The 19,622-nt window shown below is 47.9% G+C and overlaps 1 protein-coding gene across 7 annotated transcripts in view; it reads left to right on the forward strand.

Annotated features, from left to right (window-relative positions):
• Positions 1-19,622, forward strand: part of NaPi-III (Na[+]-dependent inorganic phosphate cotransporter type III) — a 93,590-nt gene that overhangs the window by 18,283 nt on the left and 55,685 nt on the right. For 4 of the 7 annotated variants that reach the window (XM_075877118.1, XM_075877108.1, XM_075877075.1 and 1 more), the window contains exon 2: positions 18,519-18,699. The exons of 1 other annotated variant lie outside the window; for it this stretch is intronic. The gene's annotated coding sequence lies outside the window, so the exon portion shown is untranslated. Of the gene's footprint in view, positions 1-16,344; positions 16,472-18,518; positions 18,700-19,622 lie in introns of those variants that run through there. 2 more of the 7 variants (XM_075877088.1, XM_075877096.1) reach the window with 2 other exon arrangements.

Genomic DNA, 19,622 nt, shown 5'->3' on the forward strand with positions numbered 1-19,622 from the left:
GCGCACGTCCGTCAAGAGCTTTAGGTGAGTATAGGCGGCCTCTTAATGGCGCGCCTTTTTTTTTTTTTTTTCCAGAAGTTCATCACGACGTGCTGTCAATTTGTGGAAAGATCTGTTGTGTCGTCTTGTCGCAGTTCTTCTTTCCACGGCGTTTGCGCTTGAAGCGATGTAGGCGTTTCCGTGAGCGACGGCTGGAATGCATTTCTTCACTCTGGCAAGTAGGGTGACGTAATTATTGTGCAATAGCGTACCTCTTACGTATTTTTAGGGTCGAACCTCCTTAGGGCAGAGGCTTGTCTGTTGGCGGCGTTGGCGTGCGCCGTAGCCGTGGTGACGATGATGATGGTGTTGATCACGGACGACTGGCTTGTGCAGTACATGATGTCTCGATATGCTGTACGATGCATTTCGTATGACTGGAAGTCAGACCCGTAGCCAAGAATTTTCTTTTTTGGGGTGGGGGAGTGCTAGAGGGTGGCTCACTTGTTGAAAGTCTTGAAAAACACATATTTCTTTTATTTGTCCTCTATAAAACACCCCCCCACCATCCAAAATTTTAGAGGAAGTGCTAGAGCCCCCCCCTCTCTTCACCTCGTTGTCTGCGGGCCTGCTGGAAAGAACCAACCGCCGGGGGAACGTGTACAAGCCTATGCCAACTTCGGGCTGGATCCGATACCACAAAGCAGTAATAATGAAAGCAAAACGAAGTTGACAACTCAACACAACGTATACCAATAGACGTGTATATAACTGTACACCACTTTGTCACTCAGTTATATGCGCGAGTGGTCAATGTCACGGGTGACTTACAGTAACACCGAACGATCCCACTGTTTCGCCAACTCATCATTAGTCACTTCAAGAATATATATATATATATATATATATATATATATATATATATATACCCTTACCGTGAGCTTTCCGACATAAGAACAATGGCTGTGCTAAAACCAGAGAAAGAAAAAAAAGGGTCAACTTTCGCATGGGTAACAAAATTTGACTCGGTTGCTATGTCTGCTTTTACTTGCGATGGCTAATTGACTGACCCAGAAACACGGTTTTCTTACTCCCGTTAAGAAACTCTTTATGATTTTTATTTTGACTTTTTTTATGGTCGCCGCTTGCGGTTTGAATGCCAATATTAACTTTTTACTGTAGTGCCCCTTTTTATTTTATTTTTTTTTTTCGTCGCGTTCTCTTCGCGTACACTGGTAATGTGACGCAAGCGCATATTGTTGAGCATTTATGCAGTATACCTGCATTTCGGGTGAGGCATCTATCGGAATACATACACAGCGTGCTCACCGTCTCCGCATTGTTTCCTTTAGAAACGACGCACGGTAATGATGGTTCGTGTCGCGCTGTCGTGAGGGAGCTCTCCTGCTGAGCAACTCACCTCGGCGCAAATCGTATGTAGCTCGGTTCATTGACATTGTACATATATCCTGTGACGTCAGGATACACAAAGCCGCTCGATGGAATCGCCATTTTATTTCTTCGCCCGCAACTTGTCTTGTTTAAAGCTGTTTAAAGCCTTCCTCGATAGATGCTTCCTCGTGTTTTTGCTTACCCTGTAATGTGCTTTGGAGCTAGGGAGGATGAGCCTCGCCGCGGTAGTCAATAGCGGCTCAGGTACTCGGATGCTAACCCGCAGGTCGCGGGATCGAATCCCGGCGGCGGCTGCATTTCCAATGGAGGCGGAAATGTTGTTGGCCCGTGCGCTCAGATTTGGGTGCACGGTAAAAAAACCCCAGGTGGTTAAAATTTCCGTAGCCCTCCACTAAGGCGTCTCTCATAATCATATGGTGGTTTTGGGACGTTAAAGCCCACGTATCAATCAGAGAGGAAGGATGAGACAGAGTACGTTCACTCACTGATTTTCGACGGGAATTAATTCACGCCGCGGAAGCTTCGATATATTTCGTCGTGTATTCGCCTGCCGCGCATGTTGCTCCACGACAGGCGTTGACCGTAAGCCGCATACCATCACAACTCGCGCACTTCTATCTATCTATCTATCTATCTATCTATCTATCTATCTATCTATCTATCTATCTATCTATCTATCTATCTATCTATCTATCTATCTATCTATCTATCATCTTCGACCCTTCGACGTGGGTTCAATCGACCCTCTTTTTTCATGCACTTCAAGAAAGACTTCTTTCGGGTCGAAAAAGGGTCAGCGAGTACTTGTTTCTTCATTTTTCGATATTACTAGCTGATGCCTGAGTGCCTAGCTGACGCTACGTGCTGCGCTAGGTGGAGTGACGACTCAGTAGGAGGATGAAGGGATGATGACTTGCTGCATGGTCGTCTCTTGGCGGAACTCGGGACGTGCGTCCGACGTTTGCACGCATGTTTGGGCTGTCGAGCGAGCTCGTCAGTTGGTCGGGCAAAAACACTTCAACCCAACAGCGAGCGAGCGCGTACGGATGGCTTCTCGGCGACGCGTCAGTGTGAGAATGCTGAAAATCCTGAAGGTCGGCGGCTGCTATAGTTTAGAAATGATCTCTTCGGAAGAGTGTTGTGCCTGTGTGGTTGCGTTTCGGATGACTGTTCCTTTTGCGCCGACAACGAGATCTTTTGATCGAGGTTTGTATATGCTTGGTATATATATACTCCCGAGCCTGAGAGCTCCGTTGTCTGGGCTAATCGTTGTTGCGATGGGGATGGAGAACTTGTTCGGGTATCAACTCTAACATGGTCGCTTAACCAGGTCTGTTGGTTGCAGGCACTATATAGAGGTTTTTAGTTTGACGTTTTTACGCTCCGCTTAGCAGCTAAGTGGAGCGGGAACGCGAGTGCGCATGCGCCCTCCGCTAAGGCCTTAAGCGGGTTACTGGAGCGGGGAATACGGTCCGCTTACGAGCAGCCTAAGCGGAGCGCGGTGCGTCGCTGCCGTTTTTGCAAGCGGAAGGGCGACAACCCGCGCGCCCTCTCTCGTGCGTGCAGCAACTTTGCTCATTTCAAGATGGCTGCCTCCGGAGATGGCTCGCTTTCCGCGAGTGCTTGCATGGTTATGCAAACACAGTTTCAACGGTGAAAAATGAAAACGCCGCCACCACACACGCGTCAAAAGCGCAAACAACACACAGTGAATGCTTGGAATAAATCTGGAACGGAACCTTACTGGCTTTTGAGTGGTTACTATCAAGTCAGAGCTTGCTTATTTGTAAAAAAAAAAAATAGACGGTTAATACATTCAATGTGGATTTCTAAATACTTCGTGAAAAGATATTTTATACGTTATTGTTTTGCTTTGTATACGTGAAAAAATGTTTTTTTAATTTTGTTTACCGACTATGAAAACGACCAAAGGGCGCTGCAACTGCGAAAGGTCCGCTTCGCTGCCGGCAACGAATAACTAAGAGAAAAATCAGCCGCTCCGCTGCGGCTTCGCGGGTGCTCCCGGAGCGGGGCGGACCACAAAAACGTCAAACTAAAAACCTCTTATAACGATATCTTAACGCCCTTGCATGCTATACGTTAAGGACCCTGTCGTTGGTGTGCGTTTGTGGGTGCGTTTGCACGGTTCAAAATTCAGTTTAAATCAATTTTATTATTTATCGGTGCACATTCTGGATGACTACATTGAGCGAAAGACGTAGGTAGCCTGGCGTTACCTAAAGATCGCACGAGGCGACAGCAAACAGTTTTGTGTACTTCTGCGGTGATTCACGTTCAATTACAGCACATACGTTTTGCAATAGCTATAGAATTAAATATGCATTCGCGCACGTGTACGCAGTTCCCATTCTTAAACATAAGCGTGTAACATGGAGACGCTGGTGTCAGTATAGTGTTGTCCTCGACCAGTTTTTCAGCTTTTACAGTAAGTGTCGTACGCGTGGGGCAGATTGCATCTCCCTTGCCAGGGGGTCGGCGCACTTGGCGATCGTTTCGGCTGCGTAGTCTATACTTGAGTGTAGTGTTATTGAGTAGCTTCCGGACTTCTAGCATTGCAGTTAATCATTAAGTGCCGGTTGTCGATTTTTCTACACATTAGGGCAGCGTGCTTACGGAGGAGGCAGTGTGAATGGTAAGAAGTGTAATTATAAAATTAAACGTCGCTTTAGGGGCTCTTCGAGGCCCGGCGTGGTGGCGAAATGAGCGTTTAATGCGCACATTTAAGTCTGTATATTTGTGAAGGCACATATAAGTCTGTAGCCATAAGTTGGGCATGTCGCATTTGCTGTTGTTCAAATCGCAACAGCAGTATGCCGACTTTGCTACTGTAGGCCACATTTTTCATCAATAACGTCAAAGAACAATAGATAGTCGAATTTCTTAAAGCCCTCCGCTACGGCGCACTCATAACCATATTGGTATTTTAAGACATAATACCGCAAAAATTGTTTACATTATTGCAATATCCATTGGTTTTAGGAATTTGTGTACCAGGGTGAGTCGGCATATGCGCGCGCAGATGGAAACTGGACCCGTGCAACCATAAACTCATTGCAACGCGTTGAATGTGGCGCTGAACGATGTGTCATTCGCTCTTATCTCGGTATAGTCCGGATAAGCTTATTCTCGCGCGGCTTTTTATTGGCGGGACATTTTCTTCTGACGTCGTGTGAATCGACAGAATGAAACAGCTGAAGTCATGCCCCCTCCCCCTATTCCCCCTCCCTGTAGCGTCACATATACGAACCGTGTCCCCGTAATCATATCCATCGAAGATAACACTTCTCTTTTCAATTACGCAGTCTTAGAGGAAGGGATGTCCTTGCAAGAAGTCGCACGTCACTCGGTTGTGTCCCGACTGTTATACTTTATGAAGGGGACGTTCGCAATGTATAGATTGGGAATTTAGTTACCGGCAGCAGGTCTGGCAGGGGCCATAAGCGGTAGGCTTTTGTAAGCATGCTAGTTTGGAAGTATGTGGACGTAGTGAGCTTGAGACGTGGGTCGGGCGCCAACGCGTGGGAAAGGTGGAAGGAGCGTGCTTATCTTTTTTTCTTCAAATTATTGTCATTCGTGGCCAAGTAACCGGCACTCCTGTCGAGAGAGAGAGAGAGAGAGAAAGCCAAACGTATGCAGGTGTCGTCGACGCATATACAGAACTGTTCCGTATATGGCAATGCGCATACAGGTATGTACGCTTTCGAGGATTGTGCGAGTACGTCGTAGAAATTTCATCGTGCCCGCCGTACTGGCATAACGTCCGTTGCTCATTTCCCGGCAAATTAGCAACGAGGTCACTCGATAAAGGAAAGAGAACACTGACTAAGAAAAACTGTTCGCTTGTCGTTAGTTAACACTCTGGAACGGCGAGGGTCTCTCTCTCTCTCTCCCTCTCTCTCTCTCTCTCTCTGTGTGTGTGTGTGTGTGTGTGTGTGTGTGTGTGTGTGTGTGTGTGTGTGTGTGTGTGTGTGTGTGTGTGTGTGTGTGTGTGTGTGTGTGTGTGTGTGTGTGTGTGTGTGTGTGTGTGTGTGTTTGTGAGTGTGTGCGTCTTGCCCGGACGTCGTTCGTTAGCAGACGTGGTATATGTTGAGCTAATGCAATCCACTTTCTTCCGGGCACGTGTCTAAATTGACTTTCTGGATGGATGGGAGTTGAAATTGACTGGAACATATTCAATCGGAAGCAAACTATAGAGAAGATCACGCCAGAATGTTTTTTGATCAACTTCTTTGAGCTAATTAAATTATATACCGTATTAACTTGTATGTACCTGCCGCGGTGGTCTAGTGGCTAAGGTACTCGGCTGCTGACCCAAATCCCCGTAGAGTCAAATCCCCGCTGTGGCGGCCGCATTTTCGATGCAGGAGAAAATGCTGTAGGTCCGTGTGCTCAGATTCGGGAACCCCAGGTGGTCGAAGCTTCCGGAGCCCTCCGCTACGGCTTCTCTCATATTCATATGGTGGTTTTGGTATGTTAAACCTCACATATAAATCAATCATTACTCGTATGTAACGCATTTTTAATTGGTTTAAGACGGCCCGTGCGTTACGTTAATGGCGACAATTCTATTTCTGCTTCCTGCACCAAATGAAAAGTCAACCCTCACGTTCATCATCATCATCATTGTCATCATATACGCGGTGTGTAATTGCGAGTGAAATCCTCAAGACCACAAAGCGGAGTCGATCGGTTCGTACAACGACGCTCGCTCATTCTGAATGTCTCGGAAGAAAATGGCAATCCATGGCTCTTTTCCGAATTTCGGTTTCGCCCTCGAAATGAGTCAGATTTCGTTATTCGCGCATGACTTTCAGCGGCTGCTTTCGCGAAATTCGCCGCCTGAAATCTAAACGCGGTGATTTCGCGGGTAGGTATGCTATTACGCTATTTGATTCGACCATCCGTTTCCTCTATATACTATAAATGTTAATGTTTTAATTGCTGTCTTAATTGACCGCCTCTACCACAGAAAATTTAATTATGAAGGTTGCGCCACAGTATCTAGTTTTACATACTTGTGCAGATTTTGGGCCACATTTTTTTTTTTGATCACTTAATTTACACAGTTTCGTCTGGAAAGAAGTCTGAGTTCGCGCTTCGCTGAAAGCCACGCTCGTGGACACGCTTCGCCCCGCCGCGGTGGTCTAGTGGCTAAGGTACTCGCCTGCTGACCCGAAGGTCACGGGTTCGGGTCCCGGCTGCGACGGCTGCATTTCCGATGGAGGCGGAAATGTTGTAGGCCCGTGTGCTCAGGTTTGGGTGCACGTTAAAGAACCCCAGGTGGTCGAAATTTCCGGAGCCCTCCACTACGGCGTCTCTCATAATCATATGGTGGTTTTGGGACGTTAAACCCCACATATCAATCAATCAGTGGTCCCGCTTCGACTAATACGTCCGCGTGCGTTGCGACAGAACGACCCGGCGTGCATAATCTGGGCGTGTCTCTTTGCAAATATATAACGTGCTTGTTCGAGTTACCGGCGCAGGCAGTCATTCGTATACAGGCAAAGGCGTTTCCATACAATGCGAGCGGTCTCCGCCCCCTGATTACACCCAGCGCGCTTCGTTCCACTGTGTAACATGGTACACTTTTGATCGGGACACTCGAGTCAGTTTGTCTCCCACTCACTCGTGTCACAGTCGTCTGATAACGATTTCGGAAAGGAGTGTTAGATAGCGACGCTAATAAATATTGCGCCCCAGTCCGTCGCGAAGAAAGATACGGACGTCATTGTTGCTGCTTCTTTCGTTCGTTTAATCTTTCTTTTTTATTTTTTTTATTTTTTTTTACTTATCCTCCCCGACTTTTTTTTTTTTTCATCCTAGTGCACTTGTTCTATCGGTGGTTGCATATGAAGTGCCGAGAGGACTCGGAACCTCCGATCTTGCTACAGATTCGTTTCGCGTCGCATCAGAGCAAGAGATGACCAACAGTATCTAGGAGTGCAGTGTTTCAAGGATATATAATGCTTCTGAAGTGTTTCTACGCGCGGAAACTACGATATGATAAGACGCGCCTTAGGGAGGTGATGTCACATTACTTCTTCTTTAAAACATTATTTTTTTATCCTGTGCATGACGCGAATGCGTCAGCCTGGCTATTTCCATAACGGAACAGGGAGCTCGAGCCTCCTGAGCCTGTCGTGGGCGTACTGGACAGCCAGGATTTGATTGTCGGGCTCTAAGCAAGCTGAGCTCCAACGAAGCTGAGCTCCAACTAAGTTGAGCTCCAAGCAAAAGCTGACCCTGCATTGAAGAATTTCTCCATGTGACTCTGTTAGGCGCAGCTATCTTTGTTTTTCGACCAGTGTTGCCAGCACACGGATCGTTTTCTGTAGTTGCGAACAAAGGCACGGACGTTCATGTCGGCACTTCGCCTTTCGCTCTTCGCTGCTTTGAACAGCGGCATTAGCAAATTGCGTGTATACTTTCTGAAAACACGACAGCTCCTATTAGTAATCTTGCTTCGAGCGGCCAGTTCACGCCGGTGAAGCGTATGCTCTGCTAACGTAGAAACTGGATGGCATCGCTGTCGTGTTTTCGTGACGACGCACTCGGCGGTATTGTTGGTCATCAATCAGGCATGAATCATAAGCGTCCACAGCTGCACTCCGGGTGCCCTTTGCTCTATTGTATAAGTGCACAGTGCTGTCTTATACGTCGTCGTTCAGATAATTTATTCACCGACTTTCGAGCGTCGCAGATCTGTAGGGATTCCACGCTTATTTTGTCGGCACAGATACCAACACGTGCGTTGTGCATTAAAAAAAAAATGTCGTTCCTTGTCTTGTACATCGCTATTTTTGTTAACTCCTCAACACACTCGTATGGGACAATTTGTTTCAGTGCCAGGAAGAAAATAAATGTTTGGAAGACAGTCCACAGGGTGAGCGCTAATCAGCAGATTTATCAGAATCAATAGGATATTTCTGCAAGTCATGCAAATACGCTACGCAAATATACAAGGCAGTACGGTAGCGCTCCCTTTCAGTGACAGCGTGTTCCACGCACAACAGGTTCCTCGTTAACAACGCGTAGGCTGACAGGCCGCAACGAGGCGTGACAACCTCGTGGTGATTTTTTGAAAGAGCCTTGATACTGTTGGGTTGCCTTCACTGGTACAAGGTCAATGGCTGGGCAGTCAGGAGCGGTACGGTAATACCGTACCGTATTCGTGTTCCGGATTTCCGTAACTTGTTAAAGACCCTAACTACAGAGGCGTGTTCGTATTGCACCTGCTTCACTAACACAGCATCAGATCTAAAAAGTTGCTCACTATTCCATGTATAGATGTGTCACTAATACACATCTCTGTAACTGTATTACAGTAGCGCAGCAGTAACTTCCTTATATATGGTTCAACCCCCCCCCCCCCCCACATTCTTCAATGTTGGTATAGTAAGATCGATTTAATCGAGGTAGATGATGCATTAGGCCAACGTAAAAAGAAAGATTTCTTTTCGTTTTTTTTTTTTTACATGTCACCGCCCCATTATAAAGGGGACGCTCATAGCATCTATCCATCCATCCATGTCTCCGATTCGCCTTCTTCGTCCACGTCTAGAGTGTGTATCTCCTTTACGACCGCTTTTCTGTCGCTCATCTTAGTTTTTCTCTTTACTTGTCTTCCGGGAAGTTTCTCTTCGGCACAGCAACGCGCGAGTTTGATGAAGGTTAATAATATTTCCTGTAGTCTTTGTGCTTTTCGACAATGTGCGACATCGCACTTTTTTCTTTACTCAGCGATGATAAAGCCTTGCTTCTGATAAATGTACAGTCGTGAGCACGGTGTAAGTGTAGTCGTAAACGGTGTGCGATGCAACACCACGTACGTATTTTATCAAGAATTGCCTGCAGTAACATATACTGATATGATGTAGAGAATTGCAAGATTTCTTTGCGCGTGGGCTTTTAACGTCAAGAATACTTTTGTCTTTGCCAACTGCATTTACTAGTCGCTATGGCCTTTAACAGGTAATTTGATTGATTGATCTGTGGGGTTTAACGTCCCAAAATTACCATATGTTCATGAGAGACGCCGCAGTGGAGGGCTACGCAAATTTCGACCGCCTGGGGTTCTTTAACGTGCTTAGCTGGTGATTTCAGTGGGCCGTCTCACATTTCTTGCGACAATCCACTTTTTTTTTTTAATGTCAGTAAGACACACGTCATCGCACAGGAACTCGACGACGAGGCCTAAGTACCTTGCGGCTTCGTAAGTTAAGTTGAGAAGGTCAATTAACAAGGACTTGTTAATTGATTTTATCGCTAATGGTAGGGCAATTGTGGGGGAAGTTAAAGGGCGTCACAATGTAGGCATGCCCAGTTTCTATAAATACCAAGGCATACGGTAATCTAGTTTTAATCGCTTTAGATGCAAATCTGTGTATCATGGTGTCTTTTCAAGTTTTTTTTTATGCCTGCAGTGTGTTCCTCGTGACTTGTTTGTGTTTTCCCTCTGTTCTGTGTCTTTGTCACGTGGCAATGGATGAGCCGCTGCGGGCCATGTTTTCGCGGTAATTCACTTCACTCATTGCTGCCTTGTTGGTGCTGCTTGATCGAGCGACAGCGAAGTCGCATCCTGTGTTTTCAGGACTCCCGCTGTTGTCGATTGTACAGTGAGGTCTGAAACCCATTTCCTTTGCGTAGTAGGAGGCTCAGTGTGTAGGTCACATTTGCTTTGTTGTCAGATACAACTTCCAGAAGTCCGCAACATTTTCTTCTCGAAGGTGGACGCACACAAGCCGGCACCAATGCGTGCACACTACAGTATGACGTCATGATACGATCAGTCGGTGACCCGTTGCGCAGCTGCATACCTCGAATTCGCTACAAGCAGAGTTATTCAATCATACGAGTTGTGAAACTCCCCATAGGCTCCATGTATCAAAATCCGAACACAGCATTAGCTGAAATTATGGTCATGAGCAGATTGTAGCGCCATCTCTCGACAACAAAATTAACTAGAAAACGCAATATTTTGTGTTTTTTACATTTAGCAAGGTTGTGAGCGCCGCCGCATTGGGCCAAACAGCATGGCAGCGCCTAGAACTTGTTCTTAGATGAGTTGGTGCCTAAGGGCGCTGAACATGTTACATTGTCGCAGTGGTGGAGACGTGATAAAGGACAGAAGAGCTGCTCGTTCTCTTGTTACTCTGTCCTTTTTCATGTTTTCCGCATTTCGCTAGAAGTAACGTGGCTATAAGCGGCGGCGTGTTCGTGTGGTGAACGTGTTTTTTGTTTAATCGGTTGCACAGCATCCGTCGCCGCTGAATTTCATTGACCGCTCAGCTAGCACAGCGTAATGGACGGTGCAGCTAAGTCGGTAGTTTAGCAGATTAACGTGGAGAGCCCACGATGTTTGCATTTCGGCAAAATAGTGAGCGGCAAGGCGTGAGGCAAGGGGGATGCAGCGTTGATCCGGGTGGATCCAACCTGTAAGTCTGTCAACGGCAGCAGACGACGTTGCCCGAGCAGCAAAAGCCGGTGCCATTGGAAGGACTCCACGAACATTGCACCTGAAAAGAAAAGAGCGCGTGCAGTTGTCACACAGGTCCCGTTAATTAGGGAGGCAATCGCCGGGCTAATTCCAAGGGCCGAAGTATCGGCCCCCCGAACCGCATCACGAAAGCGTGGACAATTTAGAAGTGGTCCTTTTTGGCGCGCCAGCGGACGCCGGCTGTGGCCCAAAGAACAAGTCAGAGCCGAGAGTTGATAAACAAAACAGAATTATATTCTCAATAATGGCAGATCAAAAACAATACACAAGTATGCACACTCCACAATAGTTGAATACAATATGTCACCAAACAATGTACTACACAGTACAAACAGCCACACTCGAAACAACGGACACAGACAACAATACGCACTACAATGCAGTCGCATGCATTGAACAACCAAGACACTTAAAGACTAAAGAGATAGGAAACCTATTCAGTCCAAAGTTCTTGGAACAAAAGTCTGGATGATACTCTTCCGAGAATCACTCACTCAAAGTCCAGCGTTGTTGTCGTTCCGCTGCCCTCGAAGTTTCTCTTCCAGGAAACCTTGCCAAAGTTTCTCTTCCAGGAAACCTCATGTCTTCAATTGGCCACTCTCCAAGCTTCAACTTCTTCGCCGGAAACACGTCGGCTTCACACACGCAGCTGTTGCCACGCGTCTTCGCTCGATAGCGGTAAACACACACTCTTGCCTGTAGCTCGAGTCGTCACCCCTCAGGTGAAAATCATCTTCTTCTCCTGCTTTGTCTCCACGGACAAAACCTTCGCCGACTACACGGCGGAATCCCTACGCGCTCTGGCGCTAACTTCCGTCTTCTCCTGCTCTCTCATCTCGGCTGCTCGATTAAATACCTTCCGCGCGAGATTCCAGAAAGTTCTCATCATTTCGTCGGCGCGATGCGCAGCGAAGGCTGGGGGAAAGCGCGAGACGGTACGAGGGCCGTCCGCGACGGATGACTCAACCTGGCACAACCACGCCTCTTTCCTTCTAGAAATTTCGAGTGCTTGCTCGGCCGCCGATGTGGGGTGAGGAGGTTCGTCGGTGAAGCCACGCTTCCGAGGGGAGAGGCGCGCGCCCGGGGAGTCGTTGGATGTTTGTTTTCTTTTTTTTTATGGTTGACCTCGCGGCGTCACTCTGGCGCTTCGTCGCGAGAATTTGGCGGCGCGCCCTGTTTGAGCGCTCGTTTTGTGACAGCAGTGCCATTGCAAGTAAATAGCAATGTTCAATATTCCCACTTTCTTGTCATCGCCATTTCATAATTATATGGTATCCCAACCAGTGTCTCATTGATTTCGCGATTAGTGTAATTCGACCGTTTCGTGCAAGACAAAGCGGCCAATTCGCGGTAAGTACTGATCGGTACTGTTGTGCTTTGGTTTGCACTCTACCGTATCTGTGTCTTGTTTGTGCGACCATCACTCACGTCGTGTTAGTGAGACACATCGCGAACCGCAGAGCGGAACAGTTAAATGATTCGTCAAACTTCCCGTGAGCAATCGGTCTCAAGCGCACATTTTCAAACGAGCAAACGTGGAGTAATGGAAATAATCAGGGCGCAGCGTTAAAACCATCGTAGCACGAAATCGCAAGCACCGCCTTCGACGAAATAAAACTTCACGCTTTGACCCGGCTTTGATTACGCTTTGGCAGAACCAAAACAGCCGACAGCAGCAGCAGGCACCGTGCGAGCCAAGGCCATTGAGGCGACAACGCCAGTGTTGCGTGCGGCGTTGAGCAGCCTTAACAACAACAACAACAAAAAAAAGCGCACGCACAAGTGGCGATGCAGTGTTTGTATTGCCGCTCCCAGATGGCGCGACGATCTGCTCACTGCTAAAGCTCCTTGATCCTGGCTTTGCTCATTCCCGCTAGGTCGGCCAATGGCGCGTCCAGGTTTCGGAACGCAGTTTGGCAACTCGTATGATTGAAGAACTCTGGCTACAAGGCGCTTCTGTTCGTGCTTGAATTATCGCACAAGGACCTATGTGCGCCGTGAATACATTTGCTGTAATTACGGCGTCGGTCTCTGCATATTTTTGCAAGGTCGCGTGTTCGATCCCGTCCTCGACGGTGGCATTTCGACGGAGGCGAAATACGTGAGGCCCGTGTACTGTGCAATGTTTGTGCACGTTAAAGAACACCAGTTGATCCAAATTTTCGGAGTTATGCACTCCGGCGTCCCTCATAACCATGTTGTGGTTTCAGGATGTAAAATCTATTAATGATAATATTATTATTATTGTTGTTGTTGTTGTTGTTGTCGTCGTCGTCGTCGTCGTCGCCGCGCAGTCTTGCAAAAAAGAAAAAAAGAACGGTTGCTGAAGCGGGTCGACCGGCTTCAGCTGCCGAGGCAAAGTTTGAATGTGATTCAGGCTGCTGTGTACGCTTTACAACCGCGATGCGTTCTGTTTTGTTTTGTACGCACGAAAAACAATTGTCATACACTGTGGTGCAGTCCTACTGCTGACTTTCTTCTGTTTCGTTAGTGCGCGTTACCCTTGCGAGCAGTGCTTGCCGTTTTATCGCCTATTTTTGTAGTGCGACGCTCAGGGTGGCGTCTCCAGTAATCGGTTCCGTGACGTCGTCTCGCGTATCTGTTGTTCATTTTCCTCTCCGAAGAGGTGGTGATTGTGCGAGGATGCTTATCGAGTTAGTTATGGCGAGTGCAAAGTCTCACGATCGAAGTGCGAACTTCGATCATGAGACTTTGATCGAAGACCAAGCCTGCAATCTTAACCGCTCTGCCGAATGCTGTCGTCTATAGTACTTACGGCCTATACCAAGTTTCGTTCTCTGAAGCGCGTGATCTCTAGTGTTGGAGTCGCGGTATATAGCGCAAACACGCGCTAAGGACGGCCACTTGGTGTCGAGGAGCCTGTTGCTATCTTGCTTGTCTCACGAGGGAAGGGGGGGGGGGGGGGGGTTGTAAATGACGCACGCTCCAAAAACGAGCGGGTTCTTTCGCAGTGAAAGTTTGCTGCTGCATTTTTGTCGCTACGCTTGTCTCGCCTTCTTCCTTCAACCCTTTTGTGCCGGGCGAAATGTAAACCCGGCCTTACTTATATGTGACGGGGATCTGCTTACTGAAGATAGATACCTGGCATTTCACTGGTGTTCGAAAATCGTTCTCGCGAACTACAGCGTGCGGGTCGACCTCCGATGCAGCTCGTCAAGTTCCAAGGCAATCTAATGGCGATCCGCAGTGGCGTAATTAGGCGGACGCTACACTTTTCAAACCTGTATTCTCAAGCTAATAATGAGTTACCAGAGCTGAGAAGTATACTGCACATGACAAATGCTGCAACACAGGGAACTCCGATGTAATATTGATATACGCGCGGGGGTTCTTTCGCCTGAATCAAGTTAAGGTTAGGATGTTGTAGGTAGCCGGCGGATCCAGCCTTGTATAATTTGCAGGCAGTTGCCCCGCCTGGTTCCCTCTTTGCTAATTGTAGCTAATGTCTTTTGTTTTTTAACTTAGCACGAGCAGGCTCTCAAAATAAAAAATCGTGCATATCGTGACGTAAGCCTGCATAAGACGGCGGCCTCTGTGCTATTCCGCATGCAGTATATTGTGATGGTACTCTAGCTCGCTGCACCATACCCTAAAGATCATTGTCACTTATCACTAGTCACATGCGAGGTCTTAGCATTCAAGAACTTCAAAAGATGTCGCGACACCTTTTCCTGAAGATCGAGCGACCACGTGGAAACACAATATCAATCACGCTGTCACATGACGAGCCTAACCGTTGCAGTTCCTCAAATAAACTTTGCCGTTCCTTGTTAAGCTCATGACACATAAGCAAATAGTGTTCTATTTTCCTTGCACTTCGAGCACCAGGGCGTCGCGGAGAGTCTGATCTTGCGGAGCCATGCTGGTGTACGCGCTGATCCCTTTCGAATGCGATGAAGCAAGCAGGCCGCTTCCCTTGATAGCCCTCTTGCCACACATGGCTAGTGAGGCGTCAGCCATAACGAGTGCAAAATGCGTATTGACAGCTTTTCGTAAGATACGCTGATTGTTTTTTGGTGCCTTCTTCGTTGGTGTAAGCTCCAGAGGGCTCCGGGCAAGTCTGCCAGCCGCCTTATTACGCTCTATACCCACATGTGATGGAATCCATTGAAACTTAATGTTTATACCGGTGCCATGCAAGTCTCAAGTTTTCGCAGTCATCTTTGAGTGCATCGATCCGAAACCAATCCATGTTTTAGCCGCTGAGAAGTGGGCTTACTGTCCGAAAACAGCACGACTTGCTGTCTACAAAACTTCAGTTTCTTCAGGGCTGCCTAAATCGACAGTATACACATAAAGTACGCAATCGTTTTCTTGTGTGCGTGTGTGTGATTGTGTGTGTGTGTGTGTGTGTGTGTGTGTGTGTGTGTGTGTGTGTGTGTGTGTGTGTGTGTGTGTGTGTGTGTGTGTGTGTGTGTGTGTGTGTGTGTGTGTGTGTGTGTGTGTGTGTGTGTGTGTGTGTGTGTGTGTGTGTGTGTGTGTGTGTCGCCCCCTCAAGGGCCAAAGCCGGAGATCGAACCAGCGACCCTTTGCTCATCGATGAGCTTTGTCTACTTAATATCTTCGAAACTTTTCAACCCTACGGAGCTCTAATCTACCGGTGTTAGCAGCTTTGGACTGCAGCCACACGACCCGTCTTCGGTGTATTCGCGTTGTCTGCGAGTACGTCCGTCAGCGGGCACACGAGGTGTCACATGCGTGCGACGCGCACGCCTGCACTTGACCGCGTTTATTTCGATAGGGAGATATTTTCGAAGCTTCTTCCTCCCATCAGTAACTCATTCCCGGTGTGGGTCTTGCGGGTCGAACGTAAACATGAAACCGGGGCAACGACGCCATTGGAACTACGTAATCGTTCGGGCCATACGCTCTCCTCGAGTCGAGTTGCCGGTCAACTTCGTTTCACTCGGCGTTTTGCTGCAGCAGCAGCAGCAGCAAGCGTCGGCCCAAGCGTTGCAGCAAAGCGCCGATAAGATCGTCTATTTATGCCACGCTCTGGAGGCGTGATCCACGCGTGTGGACGCAACGCGCGCAGGCAGGGAAGGACACGACCGCTCTTGGTCGTCGTTGTGTCAGAAATCGCTCTCGTTTGACGTCATCACCTCGCTTCCCTGCATCCCCCCCCCTTTCCCGCCGTCTTCGATATCTATACTGGATGCGCGGCTCGTTTTTCCTTGCAAACTAAGTGTTTATCGCTTCGCTTCTTCGGATACGTGGGTATCGAAGATTGCGAGTGTTCGGGTGGAGGAGTGTCTCCTGGCGGAGGAGACGGGCGTCGCGCGCTCACCGTGGTCACAGCTGTCGCGCCGACTCGTCGACGCGAGACTTTGGGTAGAGGAGGAGGAGGAGGACGCCGAGTTGGCGCTATCGTAAGCTTGCGGTGCGTGCGCCCCGTTATCGGCGCCCTTATCTTTCGCGGAGACTCGCCGCATCCATTCACGCCGAGAGGACGGACGGACCGACGACGACGGGATGCGGATGTGTGTTCAGTGACGGCTCCGCGCCTGTGCATATTTACGACCGCGGCCCCATCGCCTGGTAACTGACAGTCTCGTATATTTTACTCTATAGCGTATGACTCGCCATCTTTGTACTGGCGGGTCAATTGGTAAAGGGAGCACGTCCGGATTTCGCTTCCTCGCAAAATCATAGTGGCCCGTTTGCATAAGGCTACCGCTGCTTGACAGTTCGCGCTTACTTTGACACAACAGTGCACGCTGTGGATGACGAATGTTTTCGCATCCACTTGCAGCTCAAGAGGCAGCAGTTATGATAGGGGTTCGTTCGAGTGTTCCTTTTAACAGAGTACCGTACTGTACATGGCGATTTTGTGTGTGAGGGGACCGGGAGGGGTGTTGGCTGGGTGGGTGGTGGAGTACGCTGATGAGATGACGTACTTCCGTCGCGTATTGAGTCCGCCATTTACCTGACTTCATATGGCGGGAAATGCTTTCTAAGAGCTCTGTAATTGAGCAGTCTCGTTGTCGTGATTGGAATTAACTACTTTGATCATAGCAGACGAGACGAATTTCCGTAGTGTCAAACGCGCGCATTCGGTGAGTGCAGTGGCGTAAATTATGGGTGGTCAAGGGAGCCTGTTTTCCCTTGAAATTTATCTTTGAAACATCACAAACGCTAATGACTTGACAGGGCAGCATAATGCATCGAATTTTTTTCAATGCATTCGTTTTTTTAGCCTGTACCGGCTTTCAATACCCTCAGCTGTGTATAAGACTATTGAAATCGCAACTGGCGCTCGATTGGTTTGAGAAGGGACTCAATAGACGATGCTATCACGTGAGCTGGGAAGCCATGTGTTCTTTTTTTAATTGACTTAAGGGTGTGGTTTTCTTTTTTCTATAAAGTAAGAAAAAAACCTACAACACTTACAAAAACAATATGGCCGCCGTGGCAAGGTGGTTGTTCTTGTAATTTATTCTGAATTTGCGTCACTGGGTGAGTGCTAAGGAAGTGTATTGTTACGCTCCTCTTAATTAAGCTTCCGAGTCCTCTGTTTAATTTTTGTCTGTTTTTACGGTCGAGCGTAAGGATTCAGTTTCATTCTTGACTCTCTCTTTAGTGTGAAGCTGTATACGGCTATGTTCTCACGCACCGCGACCATGGACAATAGGTGCGTCGAAAAAAAAAATTTAAGATACCAATTGAATCGTCTAATTTAGCGTTATATTGCGTCGGCAAAATGGGCATGGTGTGGAAGTAAACGTGAAGGTTTCACTGTCGCGGCCGAATCACTTCAGTGATTTTGCTTTTACTTGCAATACCAACGCACGTCATGCAAGTTTTGTACTTTCGAAATAACGGCGTTTCTGACGTCTCAGAGGATTTCATATTGGGAACGCTGTGGACGAGATAAATGACGTTGGGCACAAGATAAAAACGGATATGTTTGTGTGCTCAAGCCTATTCATACGCTCAATATAATAAATGATAGTGTATAATTTCACTGCAGCAATATTCACTGCACTGAACGCACCGTAATCACAGCTTCGCTGGCTTCCGTCTTCTCAGTGGTAGAAGGACTATCATTTTTTTTTTAAAGAGAATAGTCTTTCTTGGAATACGTGAAAGCAGACATTTTGTTCTGTCTGTCTGTCGCATGTTTCAGCCACTCAAAGTTTACGCACTGGATGAACGTCAAACCATCTTGAGCTGGTGGCTGTGTTCATACTTTCGAACATTGTCGATCAAAAGGCTAATGATACGCATATCTGAGGCGCAACATCAATACTTAAGTATCGGGTGATGTGTTCCTTTACTAGAAAATACGTAGATACGTAATTCTAAAGACCATAGTGTTTCTTAGGCTGCGCTAAAAATGCGACGCAATGCTCGGAAAAAAAAAACGGGAGGGGGGGGGGGCAGAAGACTAGTCTTTCAACGACATTTGCAGCGAAGCAGCCAGGTACGTGGCTGCTTCGTGGGGTTCGGTATACGAGACGATTGTCTCAGCGTTATCAAGCCATGGTACGCTATGTAGTGCTCATTTTCGGAGTCGCTATCCGCGTCTGATATAGGATAGGAGACTCGATTGCGTTCATCCGATAATGGAACGTTTGTACCGCAGGTTCCTCCGCTGCTCTATCGCCGGCGTGATCGCTGTCTCTTATCCACCACCCTCCGGTCTGCGATTGCTGCAACTATTATTGTTCTCCGTGAAGGAGGCAGCCACGTGGCGCAGGCGCTCACGACACCAGCGCGGTGCGCGGCTTCCTAATCGTGGTACGCGACCCGACCTTGACACAAGGGTGAGTGGTATTATACGCGATTTTCTTTTAATCCGTCATTGTCGCCGAAGACGGGTCAGACGAATTATTTGGAATTTGGCAAGACCTATAATGTACGCTCGAGAATGATAACCTTCCCGTGGTGTCTTTTTTCTTGTCACTGTCGTGTGTAAAGTGACTTGTCGATTGCTAGAGACGACAACACCATTGTTGTAGGCCCGGGGGCTCAGATTTGGGTGTGAGTCAAAGAATCACAGGTGGTCGAAATTTTCGGAGCCCTCCACTACGGCGTCTCTCATAATCATATGGTGGTTTTGGGACGTTAAATTCCACATATCAATCAATCGACAGCACCATTGTGTGGACATTGTTAAATGAGCACGTGAACCCTCTTGATTTAACGGGTGTCACTCGGTTGTTGATAAAGGCGCGAGCGTGTGTGTGTGTGTGTGTGTGTGTGTGTGTGTGTGTGTGTGTGTGTGTGTGTGTGTGTGTGTGTGTGTGTGTGTGTGTGTGTGTGTGTGCAGCTTGCGTTTGACGTATATATCACGGTCTACTCGTTATACTTGCGTTATATTGACGTGTCGTCTGTGAGCGGAAGATTGTGTTCTGTTTGCTCTGGGCCGGCGTGGCTGCGCTGTCGATGGGAACACAACTCCACATTATCGGGTTTTGTATTAAGCATGCGCCGGGGTCGCCCAAGCGTTCACGTGCTTTCGCTGGTTCGTTCACCTCGTCGTGTCCTCAGCATTCGCGTGCGCACTCGGAACGCGAAGCGACCTGCTGCTTCTCAATTTGTGTGCGTGTAAGTCGATCCAGCTAGGGATGAAACGCATTCTGTGGTCCTTTCCTGACGGCATGTTTACGTTAAGCTGCATCAATCGATCGATTGATCGGCCAGTCGACTAATCCTTCATTTGATAGAGTAATAATTTCAGTGCCTC

Source organism: Rhipicephalus microplus, chromosome 2 (assembly GCF_043290135.1).
Source record: "Rhipicephalus microplus isolate Deutch F79 chromosome 2, USDA_Rmic, whole genome shotgun sequence".
NCBI lineage: Eukaryota > Metazoa > Arthropoda > Arachnida > Ixodida > Ixodidae > Rhipicephalus > Rhipicephalus microplus.